We start from the raw sequence: 14,535 nt of genomic DNA, 5'->3' as shown, positions 1-14,535 counted from the left end.
AACAAGAGTGTCAAATTGTTAAGTCAACAACAGGAGTCACTGTGTACTTACTTCTCATGTGGGATCTGTCCTTAATGTGTTGTCCAATGTGAAGTAATGCTATAACTAGTACTGAAACAGTATTTTACACTTTGTGTTTCTGTGTGGGTGCAAACTGATGAAATCTTTACTTAATATATACTAAATCGACCTTCTGTATATAAAGATAATTGAAAAAGAATCTTGATGTGAATGGAATGGGAGAGGGTGTGGGAGATGGGGGGTGCAAGTGGGAGGGAAATTATGGGGGGGGGAAGCCATTGTAATCCATAAACTGTACTTTGGAAATTTATATTTACTAAATAAAAATAAATAAATAAATATTGTTCTCACTGATAAAAAAAGAAAATAATCACAAAAATAACCAAATAAAATTTAAAATGCCCACACTATTCTCAATAATCATGGAGTCCAAATTTAATAACCATTATCCAAATGCTTTACTTTTGACCTGTGCTTTAATTATATATTCTTTGAGAGAATTTCTTTTTTTTTTTACAACACCAATAGCCACCAGCCTAATGTGCGGAATCAGGATTCTTTCCTTTATTTATTTATTTAACAGATAGAGCTAGTGAGAGGGACAGAGAGAAAGGTCTTCCTTCCGTTGGTTCACCCCCAAATGGCCGCCATGGCCAGTGCACTGCGGCTGGCGCATTGCACCAATCCAAAGCCAGGAGCCAGGTGCTTCCTCCTGGTCTCCCATGCAGGTGCAGGGCCCAAGGACTTGGGCCATCCTCCACTGCCTTCCAGGGCCACAGCAGAGAGCTGGACTGGAAGAAGAGCAACCGAGACTAGAACCCATCGCCCATATGGGATGCCAGCGCTGCAAGTGGAGGATTAGCCAAGTGAGCCACGGCGCCGACCCCGGGGAGAATTTCTTATATTGTTATTTCTTGCCATATTATGCAGAAGTCTTCATGGAAACTGTGTATTATTAAAAAGCTGTGCATGGATTTCAAAAGACTTTTGTACCAACATAAACTTCCCTTTTAATTCCATTTCCCATAAGTATTTTGAAGTACTCTCAAGTATACGCCATTCCTGAAACTGATTTCTCTTTTTTGTGTTTTTTTTTTTTTTTTTTTTTTTGACAGGCAGAGTGGACAGTGAGAGAGAGAGACAGAGAGAAAGGTCTTCCTTTTTGCCGTTGACTCACCCTCCAGTGGCCGCTGTGGTCGGCACGCTGCGGCCGGCGCATCGCGCTGATCCAAAGCCAGGAGCCAGGTGCTTTTCCTGGTCTCCCATGTGGATGCAGGGCCCAAGGACTTGGGCCATCCTCCACTGCACTCCCGGGCCATAGCAGAGAGCTGGCCTGGAAGAGGGGCAACTGGAAAACTGATTTCTTATGTTTTGTCCTCTACTAAGTTATTAACTTATGAGAGGAGGGACACTATTTTTATCTTTTTGTATCTTCTCCCTCTCATCTTCACCTCTGCAAACGCACATGTACATAAAGACAACATGGAGCCCTGCATGAGGTGTGTGCAACAAACATTTGTATTACTTATCCAACTGGATGAAGTAGAGACCTGAAGCTTGAAAATTGAGAGGGTTATTTTAATAAAATTTGGTTTAGCTTCTGAATCTGCCCTCACATCACTAAAACTATACTGTGCTTTGGATACCACTTTGACAGCCTCCAAACACCTGCATCAGTTAGGAGCCCAAAACAAATAAATAACTGGTAGATAGTTCAGTGACAGAGATGTTGACTGAGGGGAATCATGAGAGGTAGTATGGCAAGACTTTGTACACAGACAGTAGGAGGGATAAGTTAGCCAAGAATGTTGAACCCTAGTGACCCAGGCAGGGAGAGAGTAGGGGAGTAATATCCTGATCTCATTCTCCAATTTCCTTCTAAACTTCTTCTGGGGCTCCTGGTTGAACGAGCCCATAGGAAGTAAGAACACATTAGAACCTGTCAAAATCCATATAGGCCATGCACCCAGAGAAGATAGTAGGATGAAAAAAAAAAGTGTTCAAAGGTGAACTTAAGCCTCAGCACTGTGGCCATTTGGGGAGTGAACCAGTAGATGGAAGATGTCTCTCTCCCACTCCCTTTCTCTCTATAACTCTGCCTTTCAAATAAATATTTTTTTAAAAAAATCTGTTTATGCATTTGTCTCTCTGCTAATTTTTGTCTCTCTAAATAATTTTTAGAAATATAAAATTATAAGTACTATGCAGAGAACTAAAGTAGAAAATTATGTAATGTGTCAAGTAGTCAAGTCTCTGCCTGATTTTGAATGGGCAGGGAAGGCCTCTCCAGGGGGATGGTGGGTTGAGCTGCATGGGAAAAGGGAGTCTGCCACGAGGTGTGAGAAGATTCCTGTGAGAAACAACCACAACTACTGGGGCCACAAGATGGGGAAAGCTGCTTTGCTCCAGCACTTGAAAGGCTGCCAGTAATCTGGGATGCAGGAAAAAGGAGTCAAATAGCATAAGGATTTTTGAGTCAAGGTAAGGAATTGGAATTTTATTCCAAGAGTATGGGAAGCCATTGGCTAAGAAGTGACATCGTTTCATTATTACATTTAACAGATGACCATGACCGATCTATGGAGTGCAGACTGTGGTGAAGCAAAGGTGGAGGCAGGGAAAACAGGAGGCCACGAGACCAGTCCAGGAGCGAGGCTATGATAGAGACTGAAGAAGTAAACACTGAGAAGTATGCATGGACTCCATGGACTTAGAGATTAATTCATCTTTTTAACCGAATGAGGGGTTGAACGGATGGGAAAAGACAGCTGACATAATTTTGACTGCTAGATTTGTAGACACTATTTGAACATGGTTCCATAATTCCTACACAGCCAGTGTGTACAAAATTCAGTGCACAAACAGGAAAAGGTGTGTCAAAGATTTACAGAGAGATCCAAAGAATGCTATACAAGAGATGTGAAGAAAGAATGCACGTGAGTCCTGAGCAGAAATAAAGGGTTCCATTTTGAACTTGCAAGTTGCCATTCAACAGTTAAAATTCTATGCTCTATTCCCTGCTCAGATTTACTGATTCTGCTACATTCTGATGTTAATCATCTCATAATATACTTCATCTCCAATAGATTCCTCTACCACACTCCACTTTACACAGTGTCTAGACAAACAAAATCAATAATGGGGAAACACTCTTAAAAATAAACGCAAGATAAAGATGACCATTAACATCACAGGTATTCAATATTCTTTTGAGTTTTCATCTAATGCGCTAAACAAGAAAAATAGATATAACATTGAGGGATTGAATAGGAAGACATTTGTATTCTATTCTCAGATGATATGATTACACTGAAAATCCAAAGGATTTACCACTGCAGCATAGTGGTAAAGCTGCCGCCAGCAGTACAGACATCCTATCCATATATGTGCCAGTTTAAGTCCCGGCTGCTCTACTTCCAATCTAGTTCCCTGCTAATGACCCTGGGAAAGCAGTGGAAGTCGGCCCAAGTGCTTGGGCTCCTGCACCCATGTGGCACCTGGAAGAAGCTCCTGGCTCCCGGCTTCAGATTGACCCAGCTCTGGCCATTGAGGCCATATGGGGAGTGCACCAGCAGGTGGACAATCTCTCTCTCTCTCTCTCTCTCTCTCTCTAACTCTGCTTTTCAAATAAAGAAATAAATCTTTTTTATTTATTTATTTATTTTGACAGGCAGAGTTAGACACTGAGAGAGAGAGAGAGACAGAGAGAAAAGTCTCCCCTCCGTTGGTTCACCCCCCAAATGGACTCTACGGCTGGCTCACTGTGCTGATCCGAAGCCAGGTGCCGGGTGCTTCCTCCTGGTCTCCCATGTGGGTGCAGGGCCCAAGCACTTGGGCCATCCTCCACTGCCTTCCCGGGCCACAGCAGAGAGCTGGACTGGAAGAGGAGCAACCAGGACAGAATCTAGCACCCCAACCGGGACTAGAACCTGGGTGCCGGCGCCGCGGGCAGAGGATTAGCCTAGTGAGCCAAGGCGCTGTGAGTCACAACTATTAACAACAATATGCCTGCATTTAAGAACATAATACTGGATGACAAGGCAAGCATCAGAAGAGAATATAGATAGTGTTATTCCATTTTTAGAAAATTAATTTGAATTATATTTTATAAAACATGACTCTTCCAATAGGCAACAACAGGAGCACCTGCCTTGGCATCAAAAAACTAGAAATCTAAATCTATCATTTACTTGGTCAAATGACTTAATTTAAAATTTGGTTTTCTTACATCCAAATGGCAAGTGTAATTATAACCCAGTAAATTAGTTAGAAGATTAAATAACATGAACTCAAGCATTTCCTTAATTTTAAAAAAGTGTTAGATAGTAGCATAATGGAAAAAATTCCACAGCATCTAACAGTAATAATACATTTCTAAAAAGTAATTGTATTTGTGTTGTTATTATATTGCATGCTATTATCCATGTATGCATAATAGAGTAATAAAATAACAGCTTAAAACAAAATTTCATTGTGTCATCTAAATGGCACTCCTATAACCTCCCTTCTTTCCTCCACCCTATTATATACCCAGAGTGGATTTTCTATTTGTCTGCATCCCCAGCTTACCATAAAGGCTTAACATTATAGCCATGAAATCTTACAGTCAGGCTAGCATACAGTGGACACTTAAAGCAGAAACGAACTAGTTTTAAACAGGCATGACATAACAATTGGCAGATAGATCAATGTAACTGAGCAGACAGCCCAGAATTTAATCCATGGACCCACAGCCAGCTGATTTTTGGCAAAGGTGCCAAGAGCATACATTGGTGAAAGGATAGTCTTTTCAATCAATGTTGCTGGCAAAACTGAACGTATAGCTGTAAAAGAATGAAAGGAGATCCCTACCTCTTACCACAGGCAAAATCAACTAAAAATGGGTCAAAGATCTAAATGGAAGACTGGAAACTATGAAACTGCTAGAAGAAAATATAGGAGAAACACTTGAAGACATTGCTGTAGGTGATTGCTTCTTATGTAAGACCCAAAAACACAGGCAATAAAAGCAAAACCAGACAAATGAGACTGAATCAAACTCAGAAACTTCTGTACTGCACAGGAGATAATCAATAGAGTGAAAAGGCAGCTGATAGAATGAGAGAAAATATTTGCAGGCTACTTATTAGACAAAGGATTAATACACAGACTACATCAGCAACTCAAAAAAAAAAAAAAATCAAGGGCCAGCACCGTGGCACAGTGGGTTAAGGCCCTAGCCTGATGTGCCAGCATCCCATATGGGCACCAGTTCTAATCTCAGCTGCTCCTCTTCCAATCCAGCTCTCTGCTGTGGCCTGGGAAAGCAGTAGAAGATGGCCCAAGTCCTTGGGCCCCTGCACCCATGTGGGAGACCCAGAAGAAGCTCCTGACTCCTGGCTCCTGGCTCCTTGCTCCAGCCATTGCAGCCAATTGGTGAGTGAACCAACAGATGGAAGATCTCTCTCTCTCTCTCTCTCTCTCCCTCTCCCTCTCCCTCTCTCTCAGTGTAACTCATTCAAATAAGTAAATAAATCTTAAAAAAAAAACCTATACTGCTTATGGCTTTAGGGGGTGTTACAAAGATCAGAAGCCAATACTTCTTTTCATATGATTCAGTGTTCCTTATGTGTGGGTTTTTATATAAAATGCAAATACCCGTTTATTGCAACTTCAAAGCTATAGTGCGGGAGAAACCCAAATATCAAAGAGAGGGAACATTGTACTAGAAGACATGTGGTCCAGTCTCTGATCCAACCTTTAAAATTATTGAAGTTAGAATTTGAGACAGTTTATTGCTTTGGGTGGACATAAACTTGCCTCTTGTGTACAATGAGAAGGTTGAATTAAATAATAAACATAGGGAGTTTTTGTTCTTCTGTTTCTCCAGCATTTAGAATCCCATCTGGTCCTTAAAATATACTCAATAAATTGGATTGAGTTAATGAATTAAAATATTCATATAACATATTACAGTTAGTTATGACTTTTCTTATATTATCATAGTTAGCATTAGGATATACAATACAAGCTTTGTTCCTTCCAAGGTAATATTTAATGACTGAAAATAATTTCACACAATTATGCCAGTAGTTAGTACATAATCTCCATTAGAATGGAAACAAAATAGAGATGATGGTGGCTTGAGCTAGGATGGTAGCAGTGAAGATAGCATTTCTGGGAATAATTTGAAAGTAGAACAAGATTTTATGAAAATTTGGGCATGGGATATTAAATAAAGGCAGGAGCTGAGGACAACACCAATGCTGTTTATCCAAGCAACTAGCAGGGTGGAAATGGAGCAGATAGCAAATGAAGGAAGGTAAGAGTGTGTGTTTGTACATGTGCACACGCATGCACATACACGTGGCCAGGTAGAACAGGGTGTGAGACTGAATGGTATTTAAAGCCAAGAGTCAAAATGAGGCAGTGAAACTAAATGGATGGAGGACATTTTAACAGAAAGTGGAAATGGAAATAAGTAAGCATTTAGCAAAGAAAGCCAGGCAGCAATGAACGCTGAAATAGGAGGAAGGCCAGAAAAACGTGGGTCTTAGAAGTCACACAAAGCTGTTTCCAGGAGATAGACGTAATTCACTGTATCAGATCATTCCAAGAGGTCAGATGCAATGCAATGAACTGAACACTAGATTTAGCAACATGAAGGTGCGGTGGTGCTGACAAGAATTTCAATGATATGGCTGGGCACAAGCTTGTTTGGAATAGGCTTCACAGGGAGTAGGAGGAGAATTCTAGAATACAGCTATGAGCACATTTTACTCAACGAGATCTCCTTATCAGAGACAATTTTCAAAATATGATCATCTAAAAAGACAGACAGAGATCTGCCATCTGCGAGCAACTTCCCAAATGTTTACAGTAGCCACTTCTGGGCAGCCTAAAATTGGGATTTCAGAAGTCAGTCCAGGCTGCATACTGGAGTGCACACTGGCAGGAAATCAGAATGGGGAACAGAGTAGGGACTTGAATCAGGCACTCTAATATGGAGTGGGAGCATCCCAAGTGGTGTCTTAACTGTTATACCAAATGCCCACTCCTGCCATTTAATTTTTTTTCCTTTTTTTTAACTTTTATTTAATGAATATAAATTTCCAAAGTTCAGCTTATGATTTACAATGGCTTCCCCCCCATAACGTCCCTCCCACCCGCAACCCTCCCCTTTCCCACTCCCTCTCCCCTTCCATTCACATCAAGATTCATTTTCGATTCTCTTTATATACAGAAGATCAGTTTAGCATACAATAAGTAAAGATTTCAACAGTTTGCTCCCACACAGAAACATAAAGTGAAAAATACTGTTTGAGTACTAGTTATAGCACACTAAGGACAGAGATCCTACATGAGGAGTAAGTGCACAGTGACTCCTGTTGTTGACTTAACAAATTGACACTCTTGTTTATGGCATCAGTAATCACCCTAGACTCTTGTCATGAGCTGCCAAGGCTATGGAAACCCCCTGAGTTCACCGACTCTGATCATATTTAGATAAGACCATGGTCAAAGTGGAAGTTCTCTCCTCCCTTCAGAGATAGGTACCTCCTTCTTTGATGACCCGTTCTTTCCACTGGGATCTCACTCGCAGAGATCTTTCATTTAGTTTTTTTTTTCCCCAGAGTGTCTTGGCTTTCCATGCCTGAAATAGTCTCATGGACTTTTCAGCCAGATCCACATGCCTTAAGGGCTGATTCTGAGGCCAGAGTGCTGTTTAGGACATCTGCCATTCTATGGGTCTACTGTGTATCTCACTTCCCATGTTGGATCATTCTCTCCCTTTTTGATTCTATCAGCTAGTATTTGCAGACACTAGTCTTGTTTATGTGATCCCTTTGGTTCTTAGTCCTATCATTACGATCAATTGTGAACAGAAATTGATCACTGGGACTAGTGAGATGTCATTGGTACATGCCACCTTGATGGGATTGAATTGGAACCCCCTGGTATGTTTCTAACTCTACTGTTTGAGGTAAGTCAGCTTGAGCATATCCCGAATTGCACATCTCTTCCCTCTCTTATTCCCACTCTTACATTAAACAGCGATCACTTTTCAGTTAAGTTTCAGCACTTAAGAATAATTGTGTATTGATTACAGTATTCAACCAAAAGTATTAAATAGAATAAACAAAAAAAATACTAAGAGGGATAACATATTAAGTTGCTCATCAACAGTCAGGGTGAGGCTGTCAAGTCACCATTTCTCGTAGTGTTCATTTCACTTTAACAGGTTTCCTTTTTGGTGCTCAGTTAGTTGTCACCTATCAGGGAGAACAAGTGGTATTTGTCTCTTTGGGATTGGCTTATTTCACTCAGCATAATGTTTTCCAAATTCCTAACAGGGATCACTTTTCAGTTAAAATTTAAACACCTAAGAATAATTGTGTGTTAATTACAGAGTTCAACCAATGGTACTAGAACAAAACTGTTGATGGGCATTTGGGTTGGTTCCAGGTCTTAGCTATTGTGAATTGAGCTGTAATAAACATTAAGGTGCAGACTGCTTTTTTGTTTGCCAATTTAATTTCCTTTGGGTAAATTCCAAGGAGTGGGATGGCTGGGTTGAATGGTAGGGTTATATTCAGGTTTCTGAGGAATCTCCAGACTGACTTCCATAGTGGCTTAACCAGTTTGCATTCCCACCAACAGTGGGTTAGTGTCCCTTTTTCCCCATATCCTCGCCAGCATCTATTGTTGGTAGATTTCTGTATGTGAGCCATTCTAACCGGGGTGAGGTGAAACCTCATTGTGGTTTTGATTTGCATTTCCTTGATTGCTAGTGATCTTGAACATTTTTTCATGTGCCTGTTGGCCATTTGGATTTCCTCTTTTGAAAAATGTCTATTGAGGTCCTTGGCCCATCTCTTAAGTGGGTTGTTTGTTTTGATGTTGTGGAGTTTCTTGATTTCTTTGTAGATTCTGGTTATCAACCCTTTATCTGTTGCATAGTTTGCAAATATATTTTCCCGTTCTCTTGGTTGCCTCTTCACTTTCCTGACTGTTTCTTTTGCAGTACAGAAACTTCTCAATTTGATGCAATCCCAAATGTTAATTTTGGCTTTGACTGCCTGTGCTTCTGGGGTGTTTTCCAAGAAGTCATTGCCGGTACCTATATCTTGCAGGGTTTTTCCAATGCTCTCTAATAATTTGTTGGTGTCAGGTCGTAGATTTAAGTCTTTAATCCATGTTGAATGAATTTTTGTGTAAGGTGAAAGGTAGAGGTCTTGCTTCATGCTTCTGCACGTGGAAATCCAGTTTTCCCAGCACCATTTATTGAATAGACTGTCCTTACTCCAGGGATTGGTTTTGGATCCTTGATCAAATATGAGTTGGCTGTAGATGTTTGGATTGATTTCTGGTGTTTCTATTCTGTTCTGTTCCATTGGTCTATCCATCTGTTTCTGTACCAGTACCATGCTGTTTTGATTACAACTGCCCTGCAGTATATCCTGAAATCTGGTATTGTGATGCCTCCGGCTTTGTTTTTGTTTACAAGATTGCTTTAGCTATTCGAGGTCTCCTGTGTCTCCATATGAATTTCAGCATCATTTTCCAGATCTGAGAAGAAGGTCTTTGGTATCCTGATTGGAATTGCATTGAATCTATAAATTGCTTTTGGGAGAATGGACATTTTGATGATGTTGATTCTTCCAATCCATGAGCATGGAAGATTTTTCCATTTTTTGGTATCCTCTTCTATTTCTTTCTTTAAGATTTTTTAATTCTCATCGTAGAAATCTTTAACGTCCTTGGTTAAGTTTATTCCAAGGTATGTGATTGTTTTTGTAGCTATTGTGAATGGGATAGATCTTAGCAGTTCTTTCTCAGCCGTGGCATTGCCTGTGTATGCAAAGGCTGTTGATTTTTGTGCATTGATTTTATACCCTGCTACTTTGCCAAAATCTTCTATGAGTAAAATAATCTCTTAGTAGAGTTCTTTGGGTCTCCTAAATAAAGAATCATATCATCTGCAAAGAGGGATAGTTTGAGTTCTTCCTTCCCAATTTGTATCCCTTTAATTTCTTTTTCTTGCCTAATAGCTCTGGCTAGAACTTCCAGAACTATATTGAATAGCAGTGGTGAGAGTGGGCATCCCTGTCTGGTACCAGATCTCAGTGGAAATGCTTCCAACTTTTCCCAATTCAATAGGATGTTGGCCGTGGGTTTTTCATAGATTGCTTTGATTGTATTGAGGAATGTTCCTTCCATACCCAGTTTGCTTAGAGTTTTCATCATGAAACGGTGTTGTATTTTATCAAATGCTTTCTTGGCATCTATTGAGATAATCATATGGTTTTCCTTCTGCAGTCTGTTAATGTGGTGTATCACATTGATTGTTTTGCACACATTAAACCATCCCTGCATACCAGGGATAAATCCCACTTGGTCTGGGTGGATGATCTTTCTGATGTGTTGTTGCATTCTATTGGCGAGAATTTTATTGAGGATCTATGTTCATCAGGGATATTGGTCTGTAATTCTCTTTCAATGCTGCATCTTTTTCCAGCTTAGGAATTAAGGTGATGCTGTTTTTTAGTTTCTCTTTTTATTGAATTATGATTAGAGAGTGGCCTGTATTTTTCAAGAAATATAATTTCACTTAAATTAGAGATAAATATCACAATTCAGTAATCACAGCCAAAAATGTCATCCCATTTGGCTCAATGAATTTTTTTCTTTTTTTTTTTTTTAAGATGTGTTTGTTTAAAAGGCAGTTACAGAGAGAGAAGGAGATATATATATATAGAGAGAGAGAGAGAGGTCTTCCATCCTCTGGTTCATTCCCTAAATAGCCACAAGACTGGGGGCTGGGCCATGCCAAATCCAGGAGCCAGGAGATTCTTGTGGGTCTCCCACCTGGGTGCAGGGGCCTAAACATCTGGACAATCTTCTGCTGTTTTCCCAGGCACACTAGCAAGGAGCTGGATTAGAAGAGGAACAGCAAGGACTCAAACCAGCACCTATATGGGATACTGGTGCTTCAGGCTATGACTTAACCTACTGTGCCACAGCAGCAGCCCCTCAATACATTTCTAAAATTTATCTTTAAACTATTGCAATTATTACAACCAAATAAGGAACCAAATTGTACTTAAGAACCAGATCCTTGGGGGCCAGTGCCGTGACTCACTTGGTTAATCCTCCGCCTGCAGTGTCGGCATCCCATATGGGCGCCGGGTTCTAGTCCCGGTTGCCCCTCTTCCAGTCCAGCTTTCTGCTGTGGCCCGGAAAGGCAGTGGAGGATGGCCCAAGTGCTTGGGCCCTGCACCCACATGGGGGACCGGGAGGAAGCCCTTGGCTGCTGGCTTCAGATCAGCGTAGCTCTGGCCGTGGCAGCCATTTGGGGAGTGAACCAAAGGAGGGAAGACCTTTCTCTCTGTCTCTCCTCCATCTCACTGTCTAACTCTATCTGTCAAATAAAAAAAAGAACCAGATCCTGTATTATAAGATTTTCTCAGAAATGGTATTTGTTGACATGTTTCATCACATTGATTACATTGCTTTCAGCCTTTTATTTTTAGAATGATCCCATAATAAAATTATAATGCACAGACTTTAAATCAAATAATAAGGGATGAAATTTGACTTTAAATTTGTCTTTTCCTCATACGTTTGTAGCATTTTTAGTGTGCTTCACAATGTATATATTAGTCTAGTAGTTCATGCATGTAATGCGTAGGGCAACAAATACTTGTCTATTTGTAGTGTGTGCTCAGGATTTTGATAGAGGAGCCCTTTAGGAAAAGTGTAGAGGACAGTGTAACAAAGAGTGCAGAAGAGAGCACAGATCCATGTAGCATAGCAGAAAGCATGGCAGAGTCTGAGGACATCTGCCTGTCGCACCCAAAGCATGAGTCCTTAGACATCAGAGGGTAGAAAAGGACAGAGGGGACTCTTGGTCTTCTCAAGATGTGCCTGGGATCCTACAGTGCTTCACACAGATCTTTCTGATGATTGGAATGTCCATGCCAGGACCCATTCCCCTTTAGAACCAAGGCAATATTGCTGCCAGAATGTAGGAAGGGCTTGTTGGCCTTGTAACGCCCCCTACCTCTAAGGGATTGAAACATATTTCAGATTAAAACTATTTGAAGGCACAGGCTGCCAGAAACATCGTATAGTTCCCAAAACACAAGGACACCTGAATCTTATTCTCCTTCCACTACTACCCTATCCTATCCTTTGGAATCATACTACAGTATGAGGAAAGGGGCAAAATTCTATTTTGAGTGGATATTTTTAACAGCATGTAGCTACTGGTGAAACATAGGAACATATCAAAAATATCGAACATGTGTTCTTTACTTGTTATAACTTCATTTTCATTGGGGGGAACAGTGTATCCTGGTCCCAAGAATGTTTGTTCAGCAAAGATACTCTATCTCAATCAGCTGAGAATGAAAGCAGCCTAGAGAAGTCAATTATAGGTGTCTGGCCAGTGGAACCACCCAGTATTTCTGTCAGCTAATGAAAGAGGCTAGAAACTTTTCCTTCCTCAGATCTTCTTATAATTAATGTGGTTATTAATATTACACCTCACAGACAGAAATCAATAAATCACTGACAGCAAAGACCGAGCTTAAGATGCCTGTGACGTCTAGTTCATCCCCGAAGCTTAAAAACAGATGCATTGCATCTTCAGTCTTCCTGCGCTTTTGCACACATGCAGAAATAACGAGTTCAACGTGGTCCCTGCTATCAAGTCAGGAAATCCAATGTTTAAAGCAGCAGAATCCGTCCTTTTCCACAGTCTCTGCCGCCTCCACACAGGGGAGCGTGGAGTGTGTGAGGAGAATTGTCTTTCACAGAGCTCCGCATCCCCTGATGCACCATCTCCTCTTAGCTCTCGGCCAGTTGCCTGAGTGTGAAACATCTGTGTTTATTTTGCATGAGGAAGTCGTTCCTTGGCTTTGCCAGAGTGAGCTTTGATGTGGGACTCTGGGTTTGTGGATTTTCCGTAGGGCGGTGATAAAGCTCGAGTGGCAGGACATTGTTTTTGTATATAATGCATATTACATGAAGTCATCCATATTTAATGACAAGTGTGCTTTATTTTTAATCTTTATAGCTTTAATGTGTGCAAGAGGTTTTAATAATTGGTGCTGGGATGATGGTAACTTCCCAGAAATACTCAGCACAACTGCTGTGGTTCTCAGCCCCCAGTTTGCACAGGTTGTAAATTATGAAACTTGATTAGCGATAGACTTGGCAGTAGCTCTCATCTTTTGATGCCAATCTGTAGCATCATGGGTACAAAATATTTCTATTCACAGTTTTAATATTCACCTAAATAGCCTATGTGAAAAAAAAAAAAGAAGAAAAATGATAAGCTACTGAGGGAAATGAAATTGATCTTCTGAAGATTTTCTCAAATTTCTCCCCCTACTGGCAGATACATTAGAATTCTACATGCAAAAACTAAGCAGATTCACTGTAGAAATCATCCGGTGAGTATTCCAATATTTGTTCATGTGATAGCAGAGTTTTAAATATCACAGATATAAATTCTATATTTCTTTTATGTAAAAATGTGAGAAAATCATATAGTCACAATTACTAATAGGTTGCCAATAGAAATTTCAGAATCAAGCATATTAAGTACACTTCATTTTCAACAATATGAGTTGTTCTTGCTTGAATTTTTCTTGTGCTCCTTCCCGTCTAAATTGTCTGTCCCTCAGTCCAGCCATTAGTCCACTAGTGTTGAAGGACAAGATCAGTCAACAAGCATTACTGAGGCTTAGGTGAGGCAATGAAGATCATGAAAGACTCCATCTTCTGCCCAGCCATGACCCAGCAAGACAACTTCCCCGCATCGCCATCCTTGTATCCATCAAGGCAGAAGACATAGGAATTACTCTCCATGGGCATGGAGGGGCCCTTGGGCATGGGATCACTTTGCTTGGCTGAGGGAGTAGAGGCAGTAGTGAATCCCCACGGGTTATTCAAAAGTCCATGTATAAAAAGTGAGACACACCCCATTTTCCAGCTCACACTCTTCCCCCAATGTGCTAAATGATTGCTGGCAATCAACCTTATATCACCTAGACAGGTTGTTAGATTTCTTTTAAGACTTGTCTAAAAGAAAAATATTTAAAGATATTAACGTTTGGGTGTCCCAATATGAAGTGTATTTCAACAAATCACCCTTCTTTGAAAGCTGCCACAACAAGCTCCATCCACGTAGGGTTTCCTACATACCGTTTACATTACAAATGCAGCCAGGTCATCAAGCTTCAGCAGACAAGGAAACTTCTTGGTATTAAAGACAGAATTACAAAGAAAAAAGACCACGTAGAAAAAAATCCCGTGGAATTTAAAATGACATAGGAAGCTGAGAAAAGCTTTCTCCCCCTTCTCCACCAAATGATTGAAACTCAAATTATTATTACCAGGATATCTAATATATAAAGCAAAAAATCAGCATGCATACAAAAGAGAATTCTGAAAAAAAATGAGCTCTGATAAAAATAAACATCGAAAAGAATCGGAGGATAAATTTGATGCAACATCAAGAATCTA

Source organism: Oryctolagus cuniculus, chromosome 8, assembly GCF_964237555.1.
Source record: "Oryctolagus cuniculus chromosome 8, mOryCun1.1, whole genome shotgun sequence".
Classification (NCBI taxonomy): Eukaryota; Metazoa; Chordata; class Mammalia; order Lagomorpha; family Leporidae; genus Oryctolagus; species Oryctolagus cuniculus.
This window is presented reverse-complemented; position numbering follows the sequence as displayed.